Raw genomic sequence first — 24,140 nt, 5'->3', positions numbered from 1 at the left:
AGTAGAGTTATCCTAATCAGTTCATTCACAGCCAAATCAATCATTCAGCCAAATAAAAAAATATTGAATACTTCATACAGTAGGTGTTGCTGAAGGCGGGAGAGAGATTGGAAGGGATTAACCAAAGAACTTAGATGAATATATGCTTAACCCACAGATACAGACAATAGTGCAGAAGGTGGGGGGTGGGGCAGAGGAGGTACGGGAAGGATGCAGGGTTGAGGGAGTCAATATGGGGGAGGAAAAGGGACATATGTAATACTTTCAACAATAAAGAGAAAATTTTTTTTAAAGCTAAACACCAGTAACTCAGTGTGTGCTCACAATTTAATAGGGAAGGCAGGCAATAACCTCATGGAAAGTAACATTGTCAGAAGAAATATTTTGCTGTCATTTGAGTCCCCCACAAAAAAGCACAACATCATTTTGTACTCTTCAATTTATTAATCATTTTAATAGCTTTAATATTGTAACAATATTAAACTGTTGCTAATGTCAAGGAGCTTACATTCTAGTGGAACAAACACCAAATTAAATGCGTGTGTATGTGTGTTATAAATATGTGTTATACACTATACACACATATACTGGATTTATCAAAAGTTACTTGGATTCTTTTATCACTTTCTCTTGATTTCTGATTTCTCCACCATCATATCAGATTATCTTTAGCTTTTTCTTAAAATAAAAGGGAGTATAAAAATGAGAACAGTTTTTTTAAAAACAAACAGAAACAATCTTTTATAATATCTTAAAATTAATTTTATGGAAGAAAGAAAAAGTGCAATTCCCTACAAAATTCATAATGCAAGTTAGCAGCAGCACAACTGTTAATAATGTCTGGATCTCTTGACTTAACAAAGCTCTGAATCCTTATAGTGCTTTCTTCTAAGTAATGCAGATCTCTCACTTAACATCTCTAATTCATTCCTGAAATAAGAATTTCTATCTATCCACTGATTTTCCATTGTTTGAAATAATACAGTTCTCATCACCCACAAACTTAAACCATGTTATTAAATTGTAACAGAAGCACAGTAAATGCATTTACATATAAGTAGCAAACTATCATATTAAGAGGGAATAAAAATTAGGAAAACTTCACCAAGACACATCATAATCAAATTATTTAAAGCCAGTTATAAAGAGAGGGAGATACATTTTGCAGAGAGGAAAAAAAAATTAATTCAGGACATTTTTCTTTTTTGTTGGGAACAGTACAAATCAGAAGACAGTGGAACAATGTATTTAAAGTACTGAAAGAAAATACCAATCAACCTTGAATGGCATAACCAGTAAAAATATTTTTCAATAAAAAATGTGAAATGCTTATGCAAACATACAAAAAGTAAAAACCATTTGTCACTAGCAGACATGCAATTTTAAAGGAAGTCCTTCAGGAAAAAGGAAATGATACCACATAGAAATCTGTATCTATATAAAAGAATGAATAAAAATAGAAAAGGGAAATATGTGAATAAACACAAAATGATGCTTTCTTCTGTTCTAAGTAACAGTAAAAGATAATTCAATATTTAAATAAAATAATAACAATGTATTGTAGTATTTAGAATATGAAAAACTAAACTGTATGACAAAAATAACACAAAGGCCAGGAGGGAATTAAATTGTACTGTTTTAAGGTTCTTCTCCTGTAGGTGAAGTAATATAATATTACTTGAGTGTAAACTGTTTTAAGTTATTTATATTAGAAACACTAAAGCAAAATTTCACTGAAGAAGGTACATGGATTGCTAATAGGTATATGAATAGATATCAACATCATTAATCATTAGGGAAATTTAAATTGAAATGACAAATACCACTATGTACTTATCAGAATGGCTAAAATAAAATAAAAAATAGCTGACAATATTAAATGTTGGCAAAGATATGGAGTACCTGGAATTCTCATGCATTGCTATAGGAATGAAAAATGATGCAGCCATTTTGGAAAACAGTTGGTTTTCCTTATAATAGTTCCTTATAAAATTAAACACATACTTGCCACATGACCCAGAAACGCTATTCATATATTTACCTAAATTAAATTATATTCCTATACTCAGCAATGCAAATGAATGAAATATGATATTTGCATATTTATTGATGTTACATGGATAAATGTAAAATGCATCTTGGTAAGTTAAAGAAACAAGACCCCAAAGACTACACTCTATATTTATCCATTTACATAACATTCTAGAAAATGTAAAACGGTAGGGACAAAAATTGATGAGTGATTGCCAATGGCTGGGGGTGTGGAAGGTGATCAATAACCCACCCCCCAAAACCAAATAACCTAAAAAATCAAGCCCAAGAATTCCAATCTTGAACCCAGGTTTGCTTGATGCCTAAACTCTTACACTCTTAATAATGATCCTATGATAACATTTTCAAAGTTAATTAAGTAGAGAGAAGAATAAGAGCAATTATTTGTGTAACTCATATTCCAAAAGAACCATTATCCTTGGATTACGTTCTTGGTTCTACAAGTAAGCTACCCAGACCAGCACCATCAGTCGCACCTGGGAACTACTTAGAAACAAATTCTCAGGCTTATTTCCTAGACCCACTGAATCAGAAGCTCTGTGAATGGGGGTGGATCTAATAATTTGTATTTGAACAATCCCTCCAGATGATCCTGTTATGCATCAAAGCTTGAGAACGACAGATTTACATTAACTCATTAGCCGTCATTATTTCCAACAATGAATGCAAATAAATTGGGTTACTCACAGTCAACCTACATTAGAAGTGCCTATGTATAAAGTCCCTTATGAAATGCCAACTCTTAGTGAAATTTCCCATTCCTTCATGCCCCTCCATAATATATTGTTTATATCTTAATTAAACACACATTTCCTTTCACCCTGTTTTATTGTTCATTGCTGACTTGTCTGTAACCTTCACTAGATGCCAGTTCCATGGGGCATGAAGTCTCATATTTCAAGTATAATTTGAGTAAGGGCAAACCCAACTGGTCATGAAGGTTAAATTTATTGGGAAATGTCAACTTCTAAGGTACATAAAGTTCCAGGCTTGGTTCAAGTAAATCATTTGCATTTAGTAGTCATCATCTTTTCAGACCCATTAAGATGAGGGTCCGAATGTGGCAGTCATGAAAATATTGGCATTGATCAATGGCCCCAACTGTTGAGTTCTGAATCCCTCACTGCACTTCCCACAGGTTATTTCTAGCTAGTGATGGTGTGGAACAAGGGTACTAAAGGAAGGGTATTTCTGCAGGTACAGGACTTTCCTAATGAACAACTTTGCCTCAAGGACTCCCCATCAACCTTGCTGAAACTTTCTTAAAACTGCACAGCAGTCTAAGACTTTTCCTACCCAACATCCTTTCCTTCCATCTCTCCTGTACAGGGGTCCAAATTTCATTGTACTCTAATAGCTCTCCAAACCTTTTAGCTCCCTCCCCACTTTCCCATACAGCCATTTTCCTTAATAAATATCTGCCTTGTTTAATTATCTTACTGCTTCTCCTAAAATCTTGAACTAACATTAGGGCAATTGTATCTATTTTTTAAAATTATATTTCATTTTTATTGTTGACATTATTACAGATGTCCACCATTCCCTCTATTGTCCCCCTCCATCCAGACCGACCCTCCCTTCTGGCCCTCACCACATTGTTTTCTGTGTCCATAGGCTATGCATATGTGTTCTACGGCTATGCACCTCACCTGCTTTCATCCACCTCCCTTCTGACAGCTGTCAGTTTGTACCATGCATCCATGTGTCTGCTTCTATGTTGTTCATCAGTTTATTTTTATTTATTAGATTCCACATATAAGAGAAATCATATGTTATTTCTCTTTCTCTGACTGTTTTATTTTGCTCCATGTTGATAGTTCCTTATAAATTCATGCCACTTTGCTTCCTATAAGTATGGGGCCTTTAGGAGGCAGCCAGGTGATGATTCTCTCTCATCATTGATGTTTCTGTCTCTCTCTTCCTCTCCCTTCCCCTCTGAAATAAATAAAAAAATATTTTCTAAAAAAAGATGACTCTATTTCAGGTACTAATCAATTTATCTTTAAATTCTGAGCCCACTATTATTCGCAAGTTTCTTTAAATTTGAATTTAATTTGATTATATAGATTTTTTTTTCTAAGCTTTACAAAATAATTTCTGAAAAAAAGCCAGCGTAAAATATTCCAGATAATGGTCAAATATTAAGGGGTGCAGTCAGGATTGTCATGTTCAGCCAGTCCCATATGCTGTATACTCTGTGGTTTGAACTGTATCCTCAGTGTGAATGCTCCATGTGAAGTTATAATGCTGGTCCTGGGTAGCACGTGCCCAAGTGTAGAAAGAACTTGCTAATGGTAAAGCAAGATAATGACATTCAGAAATCCAGTCAAGCAGCCAGTGTGAATGGGAAAGAGTATATAGCTGAATAATAATAACCTTAGTAGAAAATGGGAAGAAGGGACACAGTCCTCAAAGGTATTACAGGGATCTAGAGAGCTCTTTAGATCCCTGTAATAGTGGCCCCACTGTAGAGAGTGCCTTGTAAAGGCCCCTGAGCTGATTGTTGTCTGAATCCAGTGGCTCCTGGCAGAGCCATGCCCTGAAAACATACATTGCCAGAGGCAGGTGTGTTGTCAGTCTGACCTTTAACTCAGGCACCAGGGGGTGGATTTCATTATCTAAATCCAGCCAGGCACCAGGAATAAATACAATTATCTGGGCCCACCCAGAAATGACGATTACAAAGAAGCCACAAGAATGCATTTATTTTCCTTATCTTAAACTTTAGTAAGACTTCCTGGTATCTTACTGTATAAAATAAATGCGCTGTATTGGCTCTGGGTCCCTGTCTGTCTATCAGAGGACAACTGTCCCACGTGGTCCCAGCTTTCCCTATTGTATTTGTATCTGTCTCTTTTATTTTCTCAATCCCTAGTCACCCCTACTCAGGACTCCTGTCCACTCTATAGCCCTGCTGGTCAGAGAAAAGAGAGAAATATTTATATCCCACAATGGAGAAAACATAGAAGCCCTGAGTACTAATATGAACTCTTTAGGACAAAAACAACAGATTAATTTGAAACCAACTGGCATAAGTCAAAAGATTAATGTAATAAGCCATGTAATCACACTGTACAGAACAGCTTTAGCTGAGGTTCTACCTATATCTTGTTATAAAGAAAAGCTTTTCCTTTGCTCTCTTAGGTTCTATCCCTGGGGCCCTATAGATTTAATATACAAAAAACAGATTAGTTGAATAGGCAGACAATTTTTATTAATATTTATATGCACAAGAGTTTAAAGAAAATATGTGAAACTCAAAATCAGAGTAGGGAACTTATATACCTTTTTAACAAAGGAAAGAGGGCTAGGCTTCAAGGGATAACAAATATGGGGAAGTGACCAGGAAATATATAGGCAGACCTTGGAGATATTGCAGGTCCTGTTCCAGACCACCAGAATAAAGCAAGTATAATAAAGTGAGTTGTAATCCTTATGTTGGTGGAGGGTCTTGCCTTAAATTTGTTAAAAGCACAACATCTCTGAAGCACAAAAAGCAAAATGTAATAAAGTGAGGTATGCTGATATGGGGGGAATAATAAAGAGCTAATATGCTAATTAGACTAAACAGCAGAAAGACCATCCGGACAACATTCCGGGCGAAGCCAGGGCTGTGATGGCCAGCTGGGCAGCCACAACTGTGAGGGCCAAGCTCCTTGCATGACATGCATCAGGCTTATAGTGGAAAATAAAAGCTATTTTAGTAAAGTATGTTTATGCAAACTCAACTTGGTGCCAAATTCAGTCTTTGGTGTCTCTCCCTAGTATTGGGGCAGGGAGAGTGAGCATCTTCCTCAGAGAGAAATTCATGCCCTGCTTTTTGAAAGCTGTGGGGAGGCAGAGAACTCTTCCTGCATTTGTTGATTCTCAGTTGCCTTCAGCTCAAAATAACCCTGATGCCAAAGTGGCCTATTTTGGGATGCTATATGATTGCCTTTAGTTTCAAACAGTGTGGATGAGGCCTTGTAGGATGTACATTTGTCAGTTGTCACTCTTTCTAGTTCTAAGGAACCCTTACTCTGTGATTCTCAGTGGGTGAAGTGCTTCTCCCAATGGCAGATGTTTTGAGGTAAAAACTACTCTCTTCCTATCTCCTGGTGGACAGGGAACTGTAATTAACACTCTGATGCTCTCACCAGGATTTTATATCTTGGGCTAGTGATCTGAAGGAAAAAGAGTTTTATCATTTGGTTGCCTGCCATCTAACTATGGTGGCCATGTTTTATGAAAGAAATGATAAACAAAAGCATCAGATACATTTGAAGATCAGATATTTTTCTGCAACATCACTGAACTCTTTGATTCCTTATTTCCTAAGCATGGTTCTCAGGTTCTCCTCATTGATTCTGTGAGCTATTTTTATCCTTCTAATTAATTTATCCTCTGTTTAATTTTCCAGAAGTGGTTTTAGGTGCATTTAGCCCACCTGGTATAGCTAGTTTCTCTGTATCTATTTGTCATTTCTTCCTCCTACATCTGAAAACCAATAAAACTGTCAGCACCTCCTGGGGCTACATGCTTCCCCGTTCAGGTTCAGCAGAAAAGATGTCTGATTTTCCAAGGAGTTTCATGAATGAATGAACACACAGGGGTTTTTTTCCAGTCTCATATTTTTGGATCAACTTGAGGTCATTTACTAATAGCTAAGTGTTAGTGATAAATTTAAAATGCATAGCAGTAGATTTTAGGTTATAATTAAAAAGGGGTTAAAAATAAAATCAACTCTTTAAGGGTCAGAGGAACATGTTGTTTCTAAACATGGAGAATGGACCAGGAACACAGATGAGGCAGAAGGCCCCAGCTGTCTAATTTATTTCAGCATGAAGGTTTTCATGCCAGGTAGTTCATTAGGAAGATGAAATGTCTCAAACACCCTGTGTTTCTATTGACATGAAGAGAAGTTGCTTGCATATACCAGCTGTTGATTATTGTGCAGAAATATTGAAATAACACTCCAAAAAGTTTCACTATCAATATCAAACATTGATGATTGAAGCTTCTTATCTATAATAATAAAAGCCTAAGTGACCATCGCAACCGAACGGATGACCAAACAGGCTGTGTGGGGTGACCAGGCCTGCAGGGGGGTTAGTGGAGGAGCGACCAAACTACCAAGCAGGTTGTGTGGGGTGACCAGGTGATCAGGGTTGGGAGGCAGTTGGGGGCAACCAGGCCAGCAAGGGGGGGGGGGCAGTTGGAGGTGATTAGGCCAGCAGGCAGAGGCAGTTAGGGGCAATCAGGCAGACAGGCCAGTGGTCCAGGCTTGTGAGAGGGATGTCTGACTGCTAGTTTAGGGGATCAGGCATAAATAGGCAGTCAAACATCCCCCAAGGAATCCTGGATTGGAGAGTACAGGCTAAGCTGAGGGGATCCTTCTCTTCCCACCCCCCACCACCCCCCCATGCACGAATTTCGTGCACCAGCCTCTAGTTTTTCTTATAAGTGTTAAAAGTGGAAGTAGAATGGCCAGTTGAATGAATGTTGAAATGGCAGAAAACATGGAATTTATCAGACAGAGTATTCTTGAGTTCCTCTAATACACTGAATTTCTTACTTGATTCTTCTGTGTCTTGGCTTCCTCGTGTCTTTTATTTTTCCCCTAAAAAAATTAAAACAGAAAACTTCAAATTTAAATTTAAAAAAAAATTGGAAATTGGAAAAAACGATGGAGCAAATCAACTCCTAAAAAAGTGGGCTGCATTTTGGTGGTCACTTTTATTGGAAGGGTTGGAGGAAAATAAAAATGCCAATTAGCTTAAGAAATTGAGGGTTATGTGCAAATCAACTCATTTTAGAAGTAGAAGAATCTTTGGTTATTTCTTAATATCAAAATATATGCAGGTTTCTCTTTTTAAATATCTTCTACCTTTAAAGACTCAATGATATAAAGTCTCCTAATTTCCACACAGGATATATTCTTTGTTTCAGCCAACTCTCATTGGAGGGGCAACTATCACCACACCATCTTTCCAAACGAAAAGCATTGGAATATTCCATTTTGTTGATTTATATATTTCTTCATAGGCTTCTTCATCAGTTTCTATAGTAGGCACAATTTTCCCCACATCTCCCAATGTCATATTTAAATGTTGATCAGAAGCATGTCATCTACCTCGAAGCTCTCTGTCATCTTTCATTTTCACATAAATTCGCTCATCTAGGCTGATCCTGATAAAATCCAGGGGCTCTTCTCAAGTGTTGGTAGTTTGTTGTGTCCTATTACCTTGAAGAAAACAGCCCTGGAATGCAAAGCCGAACAGGGCCAGGGCTGGGGGTGGGGAAGCCTCTCTGGAGCCAGCTCCTCAGAAGACACTCACCTGGTCATTATCTGCCATGTTTCAAACCCCTCATGCCTTAACAGTATATATTCTATAGGGTTGGTTTAGAAAAAAAAGACATTGAGCACAGCGACTTGCACAGCTTCTGACACTGATGGAGGAAACTATCAATATAGATTTTTAAAAGATGATACTTGCCCTTCAGTTTCACTCAGTGGATAGAGCGTTGGCCTGCAGACTGAAGGGTTCCATGTTCGATTCTGGCGAAGGGCACATGCCCGGATTGTGGGGTCCATCCCCAGTAGGGGGAGTGCAGGAGGCAGCTGATCAATGATTCTCTCTCATCATTGATGCTTCTATCTTTCTCTCCCTCTTCTTTCCTCTCTGAAATCAATAAAGAAGTATATTTTTTAAAAGGATGATACTTTAAAATTATCATGAGTTCCTTGGGCAAATATTAGGAGCTAATCATTAGAGATGTTGATGGTTTCATTAAAAATATAAATCAGTTTATTTAGTTGGTCATTCCAAAACTATTGTGCTCTATTCATAGTGATAGATCCAGCATTCGAGGGTACAAGTATCTGTCCTCAGCCAGCTCATGCTTTAGGAGGTCAAAATAATTAAAAATCAATGTTCAAAATCTTAAAAAACACACCTTAAACTCATAGATAGAGAAGACAGATTTGTGGCAGAGGTGGGCAAAAGGGATTAAGGGAGTCAAAAGGTACAAACTTCCAGTTATAAAACCAATAAGCCCTGGGGCAGTAATGTACAGCATGGTGACTATATTTAATAATACTGTATTTGAAAGTTGCTAAGGGAATAGATCTTAAAAATTCTCATCACAACAAAAACAAGCAAATTTGTAACTCTGTGTGGTGATGGATGTTAACTCAACTTATCATGGTAATCAGTTCACAATATATACATATATCAAATCATGTTGTACACCTGAAATTAATATAATGATTTATGTCAATTATAGCTCAATAAAAAATCAGTGTTAAACAGCAATAGTAAAATTATATACTGAGTGCTGCTTAAGGGTCCAGAGTGATAACAAACTAGCCATGTCAACATATCTACTAAACTGCTAATTAAAGCTAGCATTTATTTACTGCTTATTATGAGACAGGTACTGTACTAAGCTTTTTGTATGAATTAACTGGATGAATCCTTACAACAGTCCCATGACATAGATGCTATTATTTTCCTTATTTTACAGTTAAGGAAACTGAGTCACAGGGAGGTGAAAGACCTTACCTGAGATTATTCAACTAATAAGAAGCAAAAGAAACCAACCCCAGCCATCGGATTTCAGAGTCTAAGCCCTTAACCACCACCATCAGAAGGGCCTTTGCAGAGGAGAGAAGGTATGAGTTAAATTCAGAAGGATGCACAGGACTGAGCGAGGCAGATGGACATGAAAGGTATTTCAGGAAAGGAAATAGCATGTGCATTGGTAGATAGACTATCAGCGACCGCTGGACTAGGTGATAGCCAAGCTACCTGTAAGTAATTTACTATGTTTGCAGCTCAAGTCAGTTATGAAGAAACCAGAAGTGGGGAGACTAGTTAGGGAGTTAGTTATAGCTCTAATCCAGGTAGGAGATAACGAGGGACCAGGTCATGTTGGTGCTAGCTGGAATAGAGTACCTATTATGTGCTAAGTTCTGTAAGGAATACAAAAATGAATGGGACATACCTTGTCCTCAAAGGGTTTATACCCATGTGGGACTAGAGAGGGAATATTTATTAGACAATAAATTTTGCTGGAAATATAAGCTTTGACAAAGGTTATGAAACAGCCTTTCCAACAAGAGAAAAAATTGACCTTCACAACTACCAAGGGATAAAAACAATGCTAATTTTAACACTGATAAGTATAGGATAATTTTAAGGATAAAACATAATTTCCATGGCTACACAATCAGAAATAACCAGCTTTGAAGCTGTTGCCAGAAAAATATTCCAAGGCTTATTATGGACTCCAAGTTAAGTTGGTCTGTAATGTAATTCTTTTAAGAAAGGAGGGATGGAAATGCGATCTGTACACTGAAGCAGAGGCTCTTAAAAAAACAAACTTTCCTCCCACGGCTCTCAGCAGCGGTCAAGTATTATGAGAATACTATGTCTGTGTCAGGGCTTTGAAATCAATATCGGCAACTTAGAGAGGGTACAGAATGTAAGAAAGGGTTTAGGAGATAGGAGCACAAAAACAAAAGTTAACAGTACTCTGCCCTAGCTGGTTTGGCTCAGTGGGTAGAGCGTCAGCCTGCGAAATGAAGGGTCCCGGATTCGATTCCAGTCAAGGGCACATGCGTGGGTTGTGGGCTCAATCCCCAGTAGAGGGAGAGCAGGAGGCAGCCAATCTAATTATTGATGTTTCCATCTCTCTATATATACTTCTTTCTTCCTCTCTGAAATCAATAAAAAATATATATTTAAAAGAAAAATAGTTAAAGGTACTCTGTTTATTCTGAGTTACATTGATCCGTGCAAACATATCTCACATTGAGAAAAGATACAGGCTCTACTTAAAAGACATGGGTTTACATTTTTAAAATTACAACTAGTTTAACTGGAAATTGCTTTGCATATACGTCTTTTATGCTCTGAAATTTCCTGGAAAATTAAATACAACATGTATTTTAATGAAGTGCCACAAGTATAAAAATAAAGATGGAAAAGCTTGGGCATCAAGAAAATTAGAATTTTCTCTAATGTCATTATCTCAGCCCAATTGAACACATCTAGGATTTTATATCACTATTAAAACACTTTGAAACAAATTAAAATTTGCTAAAGAAACTTTATGACATTTCATTTAGAAAATTCTGATGTGGCAATTTTCATGTTACATTAACAATCATATATATTTATTCACAAAAGTTAAATTCATGCAAATCATTACACACATTTATAAATCATAGACATATGACCTTGATTAATAAATGTTTCTTCGTATATATAATAACTTTTATAAAGTTTTTTTTAATAGGCACTTTTCACAGTGTTTGGGATATATCAATGAATAAAACAAGCAATATTTGCTGCCTTCCTGGAGTTTTTGTTCCATTGGAGAAAGGTAGACTGTGAAAAATAAACATCATAAATAAGTATTCTAGTATATTAACACTGATGATACTGTAGAAAAAGGGAAACCAAAAAGAAAAAGATTAAGGAAACCAGGAGGCTTGGGAGGTGCTGAGGACAGGGGACAGAATCAAACCAAGGGGTCAGAGTAGCATCTATGAGGAATTGAGAACTGAGCAAAAATTCCATGGGGAAGCAGACCACCATGGAAAAGAAAGAAGATATTCTGGTAGAAGAAAGTTCTAGGCAGAGAAAACAGCCAGTACAAAGGCCCTAAGGCAAGAGGATGCCTCAAGTTTGTAACAGCCTGGAAGCCACTGTGTCTGGGGCAGAGTGACTAGGGGGAGAAAACTGAAGATAAGATCAGAGGAATGGGGATGGAGACCATATAAGGTCTTAACTACCTTATATTAACTACCAACACCTGAGAAGAGGCCCTGGATCTCATCAGGCTCAGCCTAGATAAGAAAATTTATGTGAAAATGATTTAGATTTTGAATATTGATTTTTAATTATTTTGACCTCCTGACTAAAGCATAAGCTGACTGAGGACAGATACTTGTACTGTCGTTCAGTACATAATTTTACTATTGGTGTTTAGTAAAAGCCCCATTGAAGTAAGACCTGCTCTACAGGGGTGTCTGCTACACAGAAGCTTTTCCACTATGGTCGCAGCTGGTTCTCACAGCCAATTTTCCTGGAGGTCAGTTCCTCCCAGTGACTAAAATAAAATGGAGTCACTGGAGGAAGCTGAGAAAAGGAGTGACATGATCTAATTTCTGTTGTTGTTGTTGTTTTTCAATATATTTTATTGATTATTTACACAGGAAGGGAGAGGAATAGAGAGTTAATCAACCACCTCAGACACACCTTCTACTGGGGATGTGCCCACAACCAAGATACATGCCCTTGACAAGAATCGAACCTGGGACCTTTCAGTCCGCAGGCCAATGCTTTATTCACTGAGCAAAACCGGTAAGAGCCTAATTTCTGTTTTAAAATATCACACTGGCCACAGTGATGAAAAGAGACCAAACGGGGGAAAGGATAGAAGCAGAACACCATTTAAGAGATTATTGCAATAATCCAGGCAATAGACAATGATTTGAAAGTGGTAGGCATGGAAGTGGTGAGAAGTGGCTGGACCTGAATGAACTGAATGGATGAAAAAAGCAACTTCTATGTTTTGGTTTTGTTTTGCTTTCAGTATGGCATTAGAGATCATTATAGAACTTTCTGAGTGCTTCAAAATGCTATCATAAAATACTTATTTAGTACCCACCTGTTATAATAGCTTCTTAGCATACAGTAAAGGATATAAAGTAGAGAACAAATGCCCATCTTAGCCTTATAAATATCTGCACTCTAATTCTAAATAACTTACTATCCATTTAGAAGGTAGATGAATATGAGAGAAATTTGACTGTGACCTCACCAGGGATAATTTAGCTATTCTGATTGATAGAAAGGAATCAACATTTAACCTCAACGCTTTGAAACTGTCTTTGAATTTATTTATTGTGGAATGAAAACAACTTTATATCAAGAATGAACAAAGTCATTGGTCTGTGCTGTCCAAAAATGTAGTCATTGGTTGCAGGTGCTATTTAAATGAAAAATTTAATTAAAATTCAACCAAAATGAAATTATAGGTTCTCAGTCACAATAGCCACATTTAAGCACTTAATAGCCACATGTGGCCAGTTGCTACTGTATTGTATAAAACAGATAGAGAACTATTCTACCATCCCATAAAGTTCTATTGAAGAGCATTAGCTAGGTATTTGTAAGAAAATTTATATATTAAATGTTTGCCAGGAGGAGAAGAATCAAGATGGCAGCATAGATAAACTCAGTATTCACTGCCTCCCACAACTACATCAAAATTATAGAACAACCATCATTCAGAACCTTTTGAAATCAGGATAAATGGAAGTCCTACAACTAGAGAAGTAAAGAAGAAAGTACACTGAGACTGGGAGGAGGGGCAGAGTCACAGAATGGGCTGGTATGACACCCATGTATGGTGTTTTTTTTGGTTTTGTTTTGTTTTTTGATTTTTTAATTGGGAGGGATATCTAGGCTGTGGAGACCACTCGTGAGAAGCAAGGGTCCCCACATCAGATCCCCAGCCCAGGGTTCCAGTGCAGTGAAGAGAAACCCCCAAAACTTCAGGCTGTAAAAACCAGTGGGGATTGTGACTGTGGCTGAGTGTCTCAGAGGCTGCTGGAGACCCAGGTGTTCCTCTTAAAGGGATGGCACACAGATTTACTCAGACGTGCTCCCTATGAGATCCAATGCTGGAGCAGTAGCTTGGAGGGATCCATGGACATATGGGGAGGATTTGGATTGTCTAGTATCAGAGCAAGAATTCACGGGGTGGCCGAAACCAGGTTGGCTCAGTGGATAGAGTGTCAGTCTATGGGCTGAAAGGTCCCAGGTTTGATTCCAGTCAAAGACATGTACATGGGTTGCGGGCACATCCCTGTGGGGGGTGTGCAGGAGGCAGCTGGTCAATGTTCCTCTCTCATCAATGTTTCTAGCTCTTTGTACCTCTCCCTTCCTCTCTGTAACAAAATCAATAATATATAGATATAGATATAGATATAGATATAGATATAGATATAGATATAGATATTTTTTTTTAAGAATTCATGGGGTGGGGGCTTTCTCCCAAATAGGGGTGTTCACAGTGGTCATTGTTAATATGCTGAAACCTCCCCTGCCACAGAGCTGACTGGCAGGCACCTTATCTTAGACTCCATAAATTTGGCTCACACTGTTTGCTCCACCTTGGTGATTCCCTGAAACCTGACCCATCCAATTTGCCGCCCTACCCAAGCTGTTTGCAGTGACTTTTCCATATGAATGGCCTATCCTGCCTCAGGCTTCAGGCATTCCTAAAATCTCTTATACAAGTAGCAATTGGCATCAGTGTACCCCATACCACTTAATAAGAGGTCCGGCACTAGCAACAGCCTGCCTTGCTTCATAGCTTATCCTTTCCTGGGCTGTTCCAAGTCCAACACACAAGTAGCAGCCATCTGCAGATCACTCTGTAACTCCTGAAGGGCAGACTCAGGCCTGGCACAGGCAGTGCCTAACATAGCACCTCAAGAGGGGCCCAGAGCCAGTGGACAGCTTCAGACCACACCAGATTACAGCTCTACACATCCATGAATGACACACTCATGGGGCAGACTCAGTGAGCACCAAAGCCCCATTGAAGCAAGACCTGCTCCACAGGGGTGTCTGCTACATAGAAGCATTTCCACTATGGTCACAGCTGGTTCTCACAGCCAATTTTCCTGGAGGTCAGTTCCTCCCAGTGACATCAACAGCAATCAAGGCTCAACTACAAAAAGACTGTGCATAGTCCACACAGTGGTGCTTCTAGAGTGCCCAACTTTGGTGACTGGAGAGGCTAAGCCACTGGTCTTTACAGTGCAACTACTATACCAACTCCAGGAGACATAGCAGTTCTATGTAATACATAGAAACAAACACAGGGAAGTAGCTAAAATGTAGAGAGAGAAAAAAACATACCACAAATGAAAGAACAGAGGAAAGAAATCACCAGAAAAAGAACTAAATAAAATAGAAGCAAGCAAAGTATCATATATAGAGTTCAAAACAATTGTGATAAGGATGCTCAAGGACCTTAATGAGAGCTTCAAGGGACTTAGTGATAATTGCAAGATCTTAGTGAGAATTTCATGAATCTTAGTAAAAACATCAAAGGCATGAAAAAGGACCAGTCAGAAAATAAGCATACATTAACTGAAATAAAGAATAATCTGCAGGGATTCAACAGTAGAGGGTTCTGAGAATCAAATCAGCCATTTGGAATATGAAGAAGCAAAAAACACCCAGTCAGAGGTGAAAAAAAAGAAAGAATTCAAAAATATGAAGATAGTGTAAGTAGCCTCTAGGACAACATTAAATGTACCAAAATTCTCATCATGGTGGTGCCAGAAGGAAAAGAGAGAGAGCAAGATATTGAAAACCTATTTGAAGAAATAATCACAGCATACTTCCCCTACCTGGTCAAAGAAATAGACTTAAGAGTCCAGGAAGCACAGAGAGTCCTAAACAAAATGAACCCAAAGAGGCCCACACCAAGACACATCATAATTAAAATGCCAAAGGTTAAAAGACAAAGAGAGAATCTTAAAAGCAGCAAGAGAAAAGCAATTAGTTATATACAAGAGAGTGGCCATACAACTGTCAGCTGATTTATCAACAGAAACTAGGCAGGCCAGAATGGGTTGGCAAGAAATATTCAAGGTGATGAATAGCAAGGACATTTCACCAAGATTACTCTACCCAGCAAAGCTATCATTTAGAATTGAAGGTCAGATAAAGAGCTTCACAGATAAGAAAAAGCTAAAGGAGTTCATCACCACCAAACCAGTATTACATGAAATAGTGAAGGGTATTCTTGAAGAAAAAAGTTGGAGAAGGAGGAGGAGGAGGAGGAGGAGGAAGAGGAGGAGGAGGAGGAGGCAATAAATACACACTATCAACAATTTATTATAAAAATCAAAATAAGTGAACAAGGAATCTAGTAAACAAAATAAACTGATGAATAAAGTAGAACCAGAGTCATGGAAACATGGAACAGACTGAGGAATCTCAGAGGGAAGATGGGAGAGGAGGGAGGGAAGAGATTAACCAAAGAATTTATATGCATATATGCATTACCTATGGACACAGACAATAGGGTGATGAAAGCCTGGGGCAGGGTAAGATCCAGGTGGAGGGGGACAATGGAGGAAACAAGGGCAAACATATGTAATACTCTCAGCAATAAAGCTTTAAAAAAAAAAAAAAAGTTTGCCAGGCATTCCTGATATCCCTCTTTCTAGATTTTATCAGTTTGGATAATAATAGGAAATAAACATAAACTCTGTATCACTCATGTTTTCTCATGAAATACCAACCCTGTATTTTTCCCATGTCTTTCATGACATTTTTCTTTCTTTCTTTTTTTTTTTTGTCTTGAATTTCTTGATGCTGTCTCTTTTTTCCACCACCTAGAATTAGAAATCAATTCTTTTGTTTCAAATGTGAAATCCCCCCCCTAATTATAACCTGCTACTTTATCTATAAAGAAGAATTTCTAAAAGCACTATTCAGACGTTAGCAAAACCAACAATTGGAATTGTCATTCAAATTAATGTCCCATATGAGCATTATCAGGAAATGCTAAGATATAGTCTTATTTTTAGTCTTCTCCACATTCATCTACAAATATCTTTTAATCACTCCTATGTGATAGCAGACATCTTCTTGTGCTTCTTTCATTACAGCTTATTTTCTCATTCTCTACTATTTAGATTGCTTGCTAACTGAAACAGCAAGGGTGGATTTATTCAAATAATAGAATGATTTATTTTCTTGGGAAACAAAGAATAAATATTACGTATTACATAAATTATTCTAACATGAGCCTGCTTAGATATTGTAGGTAATTTCTACTCGCCATTTCTCCTCGGGGCTGGTTTAATATGAAGTCGGCTAGCAAGTTAACCTTGAGATTTGGAACTTTTCCTGTTCACTTCGATCTGCTTCCTCCCCTACTTTCCTGTACTCTGCTCTATATCACTGACCACAGAGGGATGGCTCCTGCAAACTACATTTCCCAGATCTCCATCAAATTGGTTCTTTTGGGGCCCTGCAAATAGGAGGCACTGGAGACTGGAAGTGAGAATGCAAGGTCAGTCTTTCTCAGTTTCTGGAGGAATCTCTACCAGTGTCTGCAGTGACTCCGATTGCAGCTGCCACTCAACAGAGCTTCCTCTGCAGTCCCAGCTCCAACCTTGCAGCTCATTCTAGGACTCCAGCTCCTCCCAACCAGGCACTCCTTCAGGTTTCCAGTTTCCTCTTGGTAGCCAGCTATGCTGCCCCTCCTTCAAGTTTCCAGCTCCCATAATAGGAACTCAGACCCTGGGCTCTGGTAACATCAGCTCCTTCAACTGTCTGTCCAGCCCTAGTAATGGCAGCAATGCCTTGTACTGGATAACCTCTGGGCTATCACACATCACCCTGTTGTTTTGTCAGCTCTTCTAACAATTTGACTACCTCCCATATAAAACTCCCTTCATGAAACGTAACATTGTAATTGGACAACCTAAGGATCCAGGCTGCCTTGTCACACTACTTGAGCCAATTCAGCATATATGAGCACTTCTTCCAATAATGCCTGCAGTATGGGAGAGCAACAGCTCATCCACAAAAATCTGCTCTGTCCCTCCCCATAAACCAACTGAAGTAATGTGGGCTGCAGGGAGGAGGGTCACAGAGGGTGCATGCCTCCATGACCAGATTACAGGCAATAGAGGGTAGGGTTGTAAAGAGAGGGTGCCCCCACAACTAGATTGTCAGTCCTGATTTTATAAATCTTTTCATAATGATAGACAATTCTCAGGAAAGGAGGATGGTCTACATTCTGATTTTAGCTATCATGTCCCAGGATGTACAACTCCCAGCCAGGTGAGAATGTGCTTTCTTTAATCAGAACAGAACATCCTGGTTAATAGAGCATGATTAAAATTTCTTACAATTGTAGCTCTATTTCTGCCCCTAAAAACATGACTTCCATTTTCCTATCTGCATAGTGAATGATAAACCCTGACAATGTAATTTGCTAAAGTAGCAAGTAAGCACAAAAACAAATGTTCTCAGGTCAGCAAAACTGAATGTTTGAAATCCGAACATTCCAATTCTTTAGTGTGTGACTACAGAAGATACTTTGCGTTTCAATAATCTCATCTGTAAAGTTTAGAAAACAATTCTGATGCCATTGGTATATCATAAATATTGAATGAGATAACTTCAGTGAGTGCACATAAAGAATATCTAGCAGGAGATACTAGATGAATATTCAAATGACTGTCAAAGTGTTGTCTTCCTTTCTTCAGGAAGCAGCTCACTGTGATAACTTTAGTTCTTGGATCTTTATCTAACAGGCAGATCTTGAACAAGATTAGCTTGCAAGAAAATCTAATCCTTTCACGTTCATATATGTTAAACCTACATTATTATTTTTCTTAGAGGTTACGTGAGGGGTATATTCTTGCTATTTAAAAAGACTGTGACTAATTCATCATAAAAGAAATTCTACTCAGACTGTTGTGTACCAGTAATCTTTTTTACATTAAAATATATGTTTTAGGGTTATTGAGTTTTTCTGTCCCTGAAGGGCAATGGGAGAAATCTGTCCACAGTTTTATGAAACACACCCCTCTTCCTGTTGTCACCAAGACATGCATTTCTTGTAGCCCCAAAACTAAATAGTGTGAAATGTAGACTATCTTATGAGCAAAAATCTTCCAGCAGTGAGCACAATTTTCAACCACAATTTGAAACTTATCTCTTGTCATTGGAAAATACATTTATAACTTCCTTATTCTAAGCAAGTGCTTCCCCGTAATTGGAGCAATTCCGAATATTAAAGGATTATGTTTCAACCGACTGTTTTGTTTTTCAATCACATTTTATTTGTGAAGTATAATACTATATACTGAGGAAAATGTACAAGGCAGGAATTTACAGCTCAGTCCTTTTCATATAGTGAACCTCCTGTTCAGTGACCTTCAAGTTCAAGGACTAAAATAAAGCCATCAACCTCAAAACCTCATTCAGATCCTGTCATAATCACCACTTCTCTTCTCTAAAGATAATCTGAATTTTATAGTAGTTATTTCCTTCTTTCATTATACATAATTTTACCTTCTAAGAATGTAACCTTAAACAGTATGATTTATGTGTACCGGATTTTTATGCTAATTGAATGAAATAATCCAGAAGAAGTGTCTAGATTTATTTTCTCATTATTATGTTTATGGGAAACATGCATGTAGTTCTAAATCATTCATATTCATGTTTCATAGTATTTCATTGTTCGATTTACCATAATTTATTTTTCCATTTTACTTTTCAGTGACTTTGAGATACTACAAATAATGATGCTCAGTATATTTTTTGTATATGTTGCTTGCCATATATGTTCTTACACTTTTAGGTATAGATGTAAGAGTAGAATTGCTCAGTCATAGGGCAAGAATATCTTCATTTGGTAAATAATATCAAACCATATTTCAGAGTACATCAAACAATTTCTATCCTTACCAGTATTTTAATAAAATCCCCATTGCATACATCCTAGACAACACCTGGTATCATGTGTGTGTGTGTGTGTGTGAGATATTGTCAGTGTAGTTTGAATTTACATTTTCCTCATTATATGCAAAATTTAACATCTTTTCACAAGTTTAAAAACCATTTTATGTTCCTTTAAATTTGTTTTGAAATACAAAATTCTTCATGTCTTCTTCCCATTTTCCCCATAATTTTTCTTGGTTTCAATCTTTATCATTTACATTTTTAATTAGGGTATTACTCATTATCAACATTTTTTATTTTCCCATATATACCAATCTTTTCTCAAAGATTGTCTTTTTTTCTTTTGACTTTGCCCATTTTCTTTTTTTCTTCTTTTTGCTGTGAATTTTTTCTTCATTGTTTTTTTAAGATACATTTTTATTGATTTCAGAGAGGAAAGGAGAGGAAGAGAGAGATAGAAATATTAATGATGAGAGAAAATCATTGATCGGCTGCTTCCTGCACAGCCCACACTGGGAATTGAGCCTGAAACATGGGCATGTGCCCTGACTGGGAATCAAACCATGACTTCCTGGTTCATAGATTGATGCTCACACTGCACCATGCTGGCCAGGCATCTTCACTGTTAAGCAATAGAAGTTGTTTCCATTGTAAATTATTTTGGAGAAATTTTGCAAGACTTAGCCCTTTGGAGATTCACAATAGATGTTAGGTTAAAGTCTCTTAGACAACTTGCAATAAAGTAACCTCACTCTACTCATATCAGCATTGCCACATTTTCTTCACGTACTATTAAAACCGGTTAGCTAATATTGATTCATTTTTCATAGAGTCAGCTTTCCAAATAAAATTTAAAACTTATATGGGTTTAATCAGAAAAAGAGTTATTTTTCAATTTTTCTCAACATTGAAACAAAAAGGCTAGTCTTTATTATTTGGTTAGTCTTTATTATTAACAAAACTAAGCCTTTCTCTAAAGGCTGATTCCTTTTGGTCTATGAGCAATAATACTGCAAAACAAATGACTATTAATTTGCTTCCCAATTTTTCATTAGTATTAACAGGATCCACAATAACCAGGAGAGCTAGGCCTGAAGAAGTGTCCCAGTTCTTCATTTTACATAGACAACCAACAAGAGGGTAAGTGAAAATTGAAATCAATTCCAAGCTCTTCTAAACATCATTTACTTCATGGGGCAGAGCTGCATCTGCCTGGAGTAAGGATCATTTTTTCCAATTAATATAAAGGATCCATCTGCACTCCAAGATGTATGACTATGCGGATGGGTACACATGGAGATATGTTTATATCTAACCCCAACAAATGCCATATTTCTTTGTGTCTAATGCACCTAAAAAGTCTATGAAGGTTTTATTATGATTTTCATTTTACTGATAAGAAAACTGTGTTTCAAAGAACATACATAATCAGCACATAATCCCAGACCTAGTAACCAGAGTCCAAACTGCATTTATTACTTTTCTACTCTAATAGACACTCAAAGGTTATATTGCTCCCATGCACTGCACTTTTTCATTAGTTACGTTTTTTAAATTCTTGTGTAGCTTCTTGTGTACCCTCTTCAAAATCTAGATTATGATCCCACTGTGACAAATGGGAAATGAATGTCCTTCCTTCTACTGTGTATTGTTCATATACCTATATATGTCCTTCAAAGTTGATTCTGTAATTTATTTTGAAAATTCATTCTGCGTATTTTTTTAGTTTTCTCTCTAAGTTCCTGTGTTTTTCTAAAAGCTTTCTATCTGCAACCAATCTTGGGATAGAAAAATGTACCTGATCATCCTCTACAAAGTTTCCAAGCCATAGGATATTATAACAGAAAATGCTGCCATATGTTAGAACTATAACAAAGTATGCACAAAAAAATGGTTTTATTTATGAAGTAATATATATTTTATATTCCACATTATTTAAGAAACATTTTTTAATAAATATCACTTGAGATAATTACTTACTATCCTTGTCCCATAAAAGGTAGCAATCCCTTTATTGATCATCTAAATCATGAAAAGGCAATCATTTTTAAAAAGACCCTAAGTAGAAAATATTAAATAAGTGAGCAGTTAACTAACGTGTGGACTAGTCACTAGGTGGCAGACAACTAGATATTTTGGAAATATGAAAACATTAGTAGATGGTTTGCAATAGAAACATGTAAAAAAGCATAATATTAACAAAATAGGTAAAATAATAGATGGTTCTTTTCAACATGTTTTATTTCCCCAAATATATCTTGATCCCAAGTAAGCAAATTAGGGAACCATGTTGACTGCTCTGTGAAAATGTTAAATCAATTCATTTCATAGCTTTTGAAGCCCTGTGAAAGAAAATGTTTAAACTATATTAGGCAAAGCACCAGGTAGGTAGTGCAGACATCAAACAGAATTTATTAGGGGACAATTTATAAACCAAAAAATGTAGAGAACACCCATTTCTCTTAATTCTCCCTATCCCATAGCGAAGACTGGGCATAGGTCTGCACATTTCATGTTTTACTAGACAGAAAGAACCTTCCTCCCGATTCTCTAAATATCTATTTATTCATAATGGAGACGAAACAGAGGAACTCACTGGTCAGGGAAATGGACTTGTTAGAAATGGTGAGTTCCAGAAATCCTAGAAATGATATCAGTCTGTGATTTTCATGAGCTAACTCAGACTACTGACTTCTAAACTATAAAAGGAAGCAAAAAGAGTAGCCATGAGAACCCTCCAGATTTATTGTTCCTTATGTATTTAATCAGTGTAGCTTAAAACTTCAGTTCAGCAGAATTCTATGGATTATAAATAAAACTAGAGGCCCAGTGCATGAATTCATGCACCAGTGGGGTCCCTCAGCCTCGCCTGCATGATCAGGTGAAAACCAGCTGTCTAACATACCCCAAGGGGTCCCAGACTGCAAGAGGGCACAGGACAGGCCTAGGGACCCCACTGGTGCACAATCAAGGAGTGACACGGGAGGTTGGCCAGCAAGGGAAGGAGTGCAGGAGGGCTCCAGGGTTATGTCTGGCCTAGCTCACTCAGTCCCAATAGGGCAGACCCCAGCAGCAAGCTAACCTACCAGTTGGAGCGTCTGTCCCGTCATGGTTAGTGTACGTCATAGTAAGCGGTTGAGCAGCCTTAGCATATCATTATCATATTGTATTTTGATTAGTTGAATGGATGACTGGGTGCCCAGACACTTAGCATATTAGGCTTTTATTATATAGGATGATGTTTCCATTATTATAGTGTATAATATTCTTTTGCTTGCTTGGTTGGGTTTTGCTTTTTTCCTCATCTGTCCAGGAGTTTATCTTCCTTTTAGGAGAATGTATTTTTCCTCTTTGGGAAATACATTTCATGTGGTTTTGATAAGATTAATTGTACCCTCAACTTTTTTATTTTCAAGCCAATGGTTGCTGCAAGACTAGGCATGACCTAGCAGTCTTCCCCATGACAATTTCCCCATTGCTATCATGGAGGAAAATCTACTTTCTGAGGGACTCATTAAACTGTAGATTATGAGTCTAGGCATCCAGCTGCAATTCCATCCTCCTGACAGAGAGATTCACCGTAACAAAATATGGTGGCAAGAGTAGAAGGAAAGCCCAGCTGGTGTTGCTCAGTGGTTAAGCACCAACCTATGAACCAGGAGGTCACTGCTACTGTTTGCTTCCCACTTAGGGCACAGGCCGGAGTTGTGGACTTGATCCCCAGCAGGGGCGAGTAGGAGGCAGCTGGTCAATGATTATCTCTCCCTCTCCCTTCCTATCTCTGAAATCAATAAAAAAATATATATATTTTAAAAAGAGTGGAAGGTAAGAGGAGAAAGAACTGATGACATTATATAAACTTTGTATTCAGTTATGACTGACTCCATGTCCATGTTCCTTTTAGGTGACTAAATAAACTTCTATATTGGATTAAATTAATTTGAGTTGAATTACTCTTTTTATACATAAACAAGTCATAACTGGAATAATAATGAACAACTATCTGCTACTTCCATTTTTGCTAGCAGAATTAATTATTCCAACTCTCATTGACAGTACAGACTTAAATTTCAAACTTTTAGATAATTGACATACTTATCATTATACTAATATTATGACTTATGGTTGATATTTTGGAAAACAAAAAACCTAATGTACTTTCTAAGGGAGAATGATTCACTCTTGGGAGGGTAAAAAAAGAATGCTATATTTCAACACTTTGGAATATTTTTTAAAAACCTGAGAGAATTTTAATAATTCAATAATGCCAGAAATTGCAGCAATAGTATCATCAACGACAAAATCTTCTATAGAAATTTTGTGTTTATTTTTTCACTTAAAAAAACAACAGTGAATAAAGCAAGCATTCACTCTTATGTCACTAAGAAGGAAAAAAGAACACTAATAATGTATATGTTTACTTTTACAATATAGTCTAGCTGGAAAGTTAAAACAATTTTCTTAGACAATCACATTGCTGCTCTTTACTCCATAAATCTAAGAGCTATATCATCTGTCTGCATTATTATCTAGCTTTCTATATCGTTTTGTTTTTTTTTTTAAATAAAAAGGTAAGAACACCAT

General features: G+C 37.2%; 1 pseudogene across 1 annotated transcript in view; it reads right to left on the bottom strand.

Moving 5' to 3' along the window:
• Positions 1 to 7,976: 7,976 nt before the first annotated feature.
• LOC311614882 (U6 snRNA-associated Sm-like protein LSm3) overlaps positions 7,977 to 24,140 on the bottom strand; it is a 149,673-nt pseudogene continuing 133,509 nt past the window's right edge. The window contains exon 2 of the transcript in view: positions 7,977 to 8,275. The product of the transcript in view is annotated as a U6 snRNA-associated Sm-like protein LSm3 (transcript). The remainder of the gene's footprint in view (positions 8,276 to 24,140) is intronic.

The sequence above is a fragment of the Pipistrellus hanaki genome, assembly GCF_964339955.1.
Source record: "Pipistrellus hanaki genome assembly, chromosome: X".
NCBI classification, from domain to species: domain Eukaryota; kingdom Metazoa; phylum Chordata; class Mammalia; order Chiroptera; family Vespertilionidae; genus Pipistrellus; species Pipistrellus hanaki.
The sequence above is the reverse complement of the archived record's forward strand: the minus strand, read 5'-3'. Positions and strand labels throughout refer to the sequence as shown.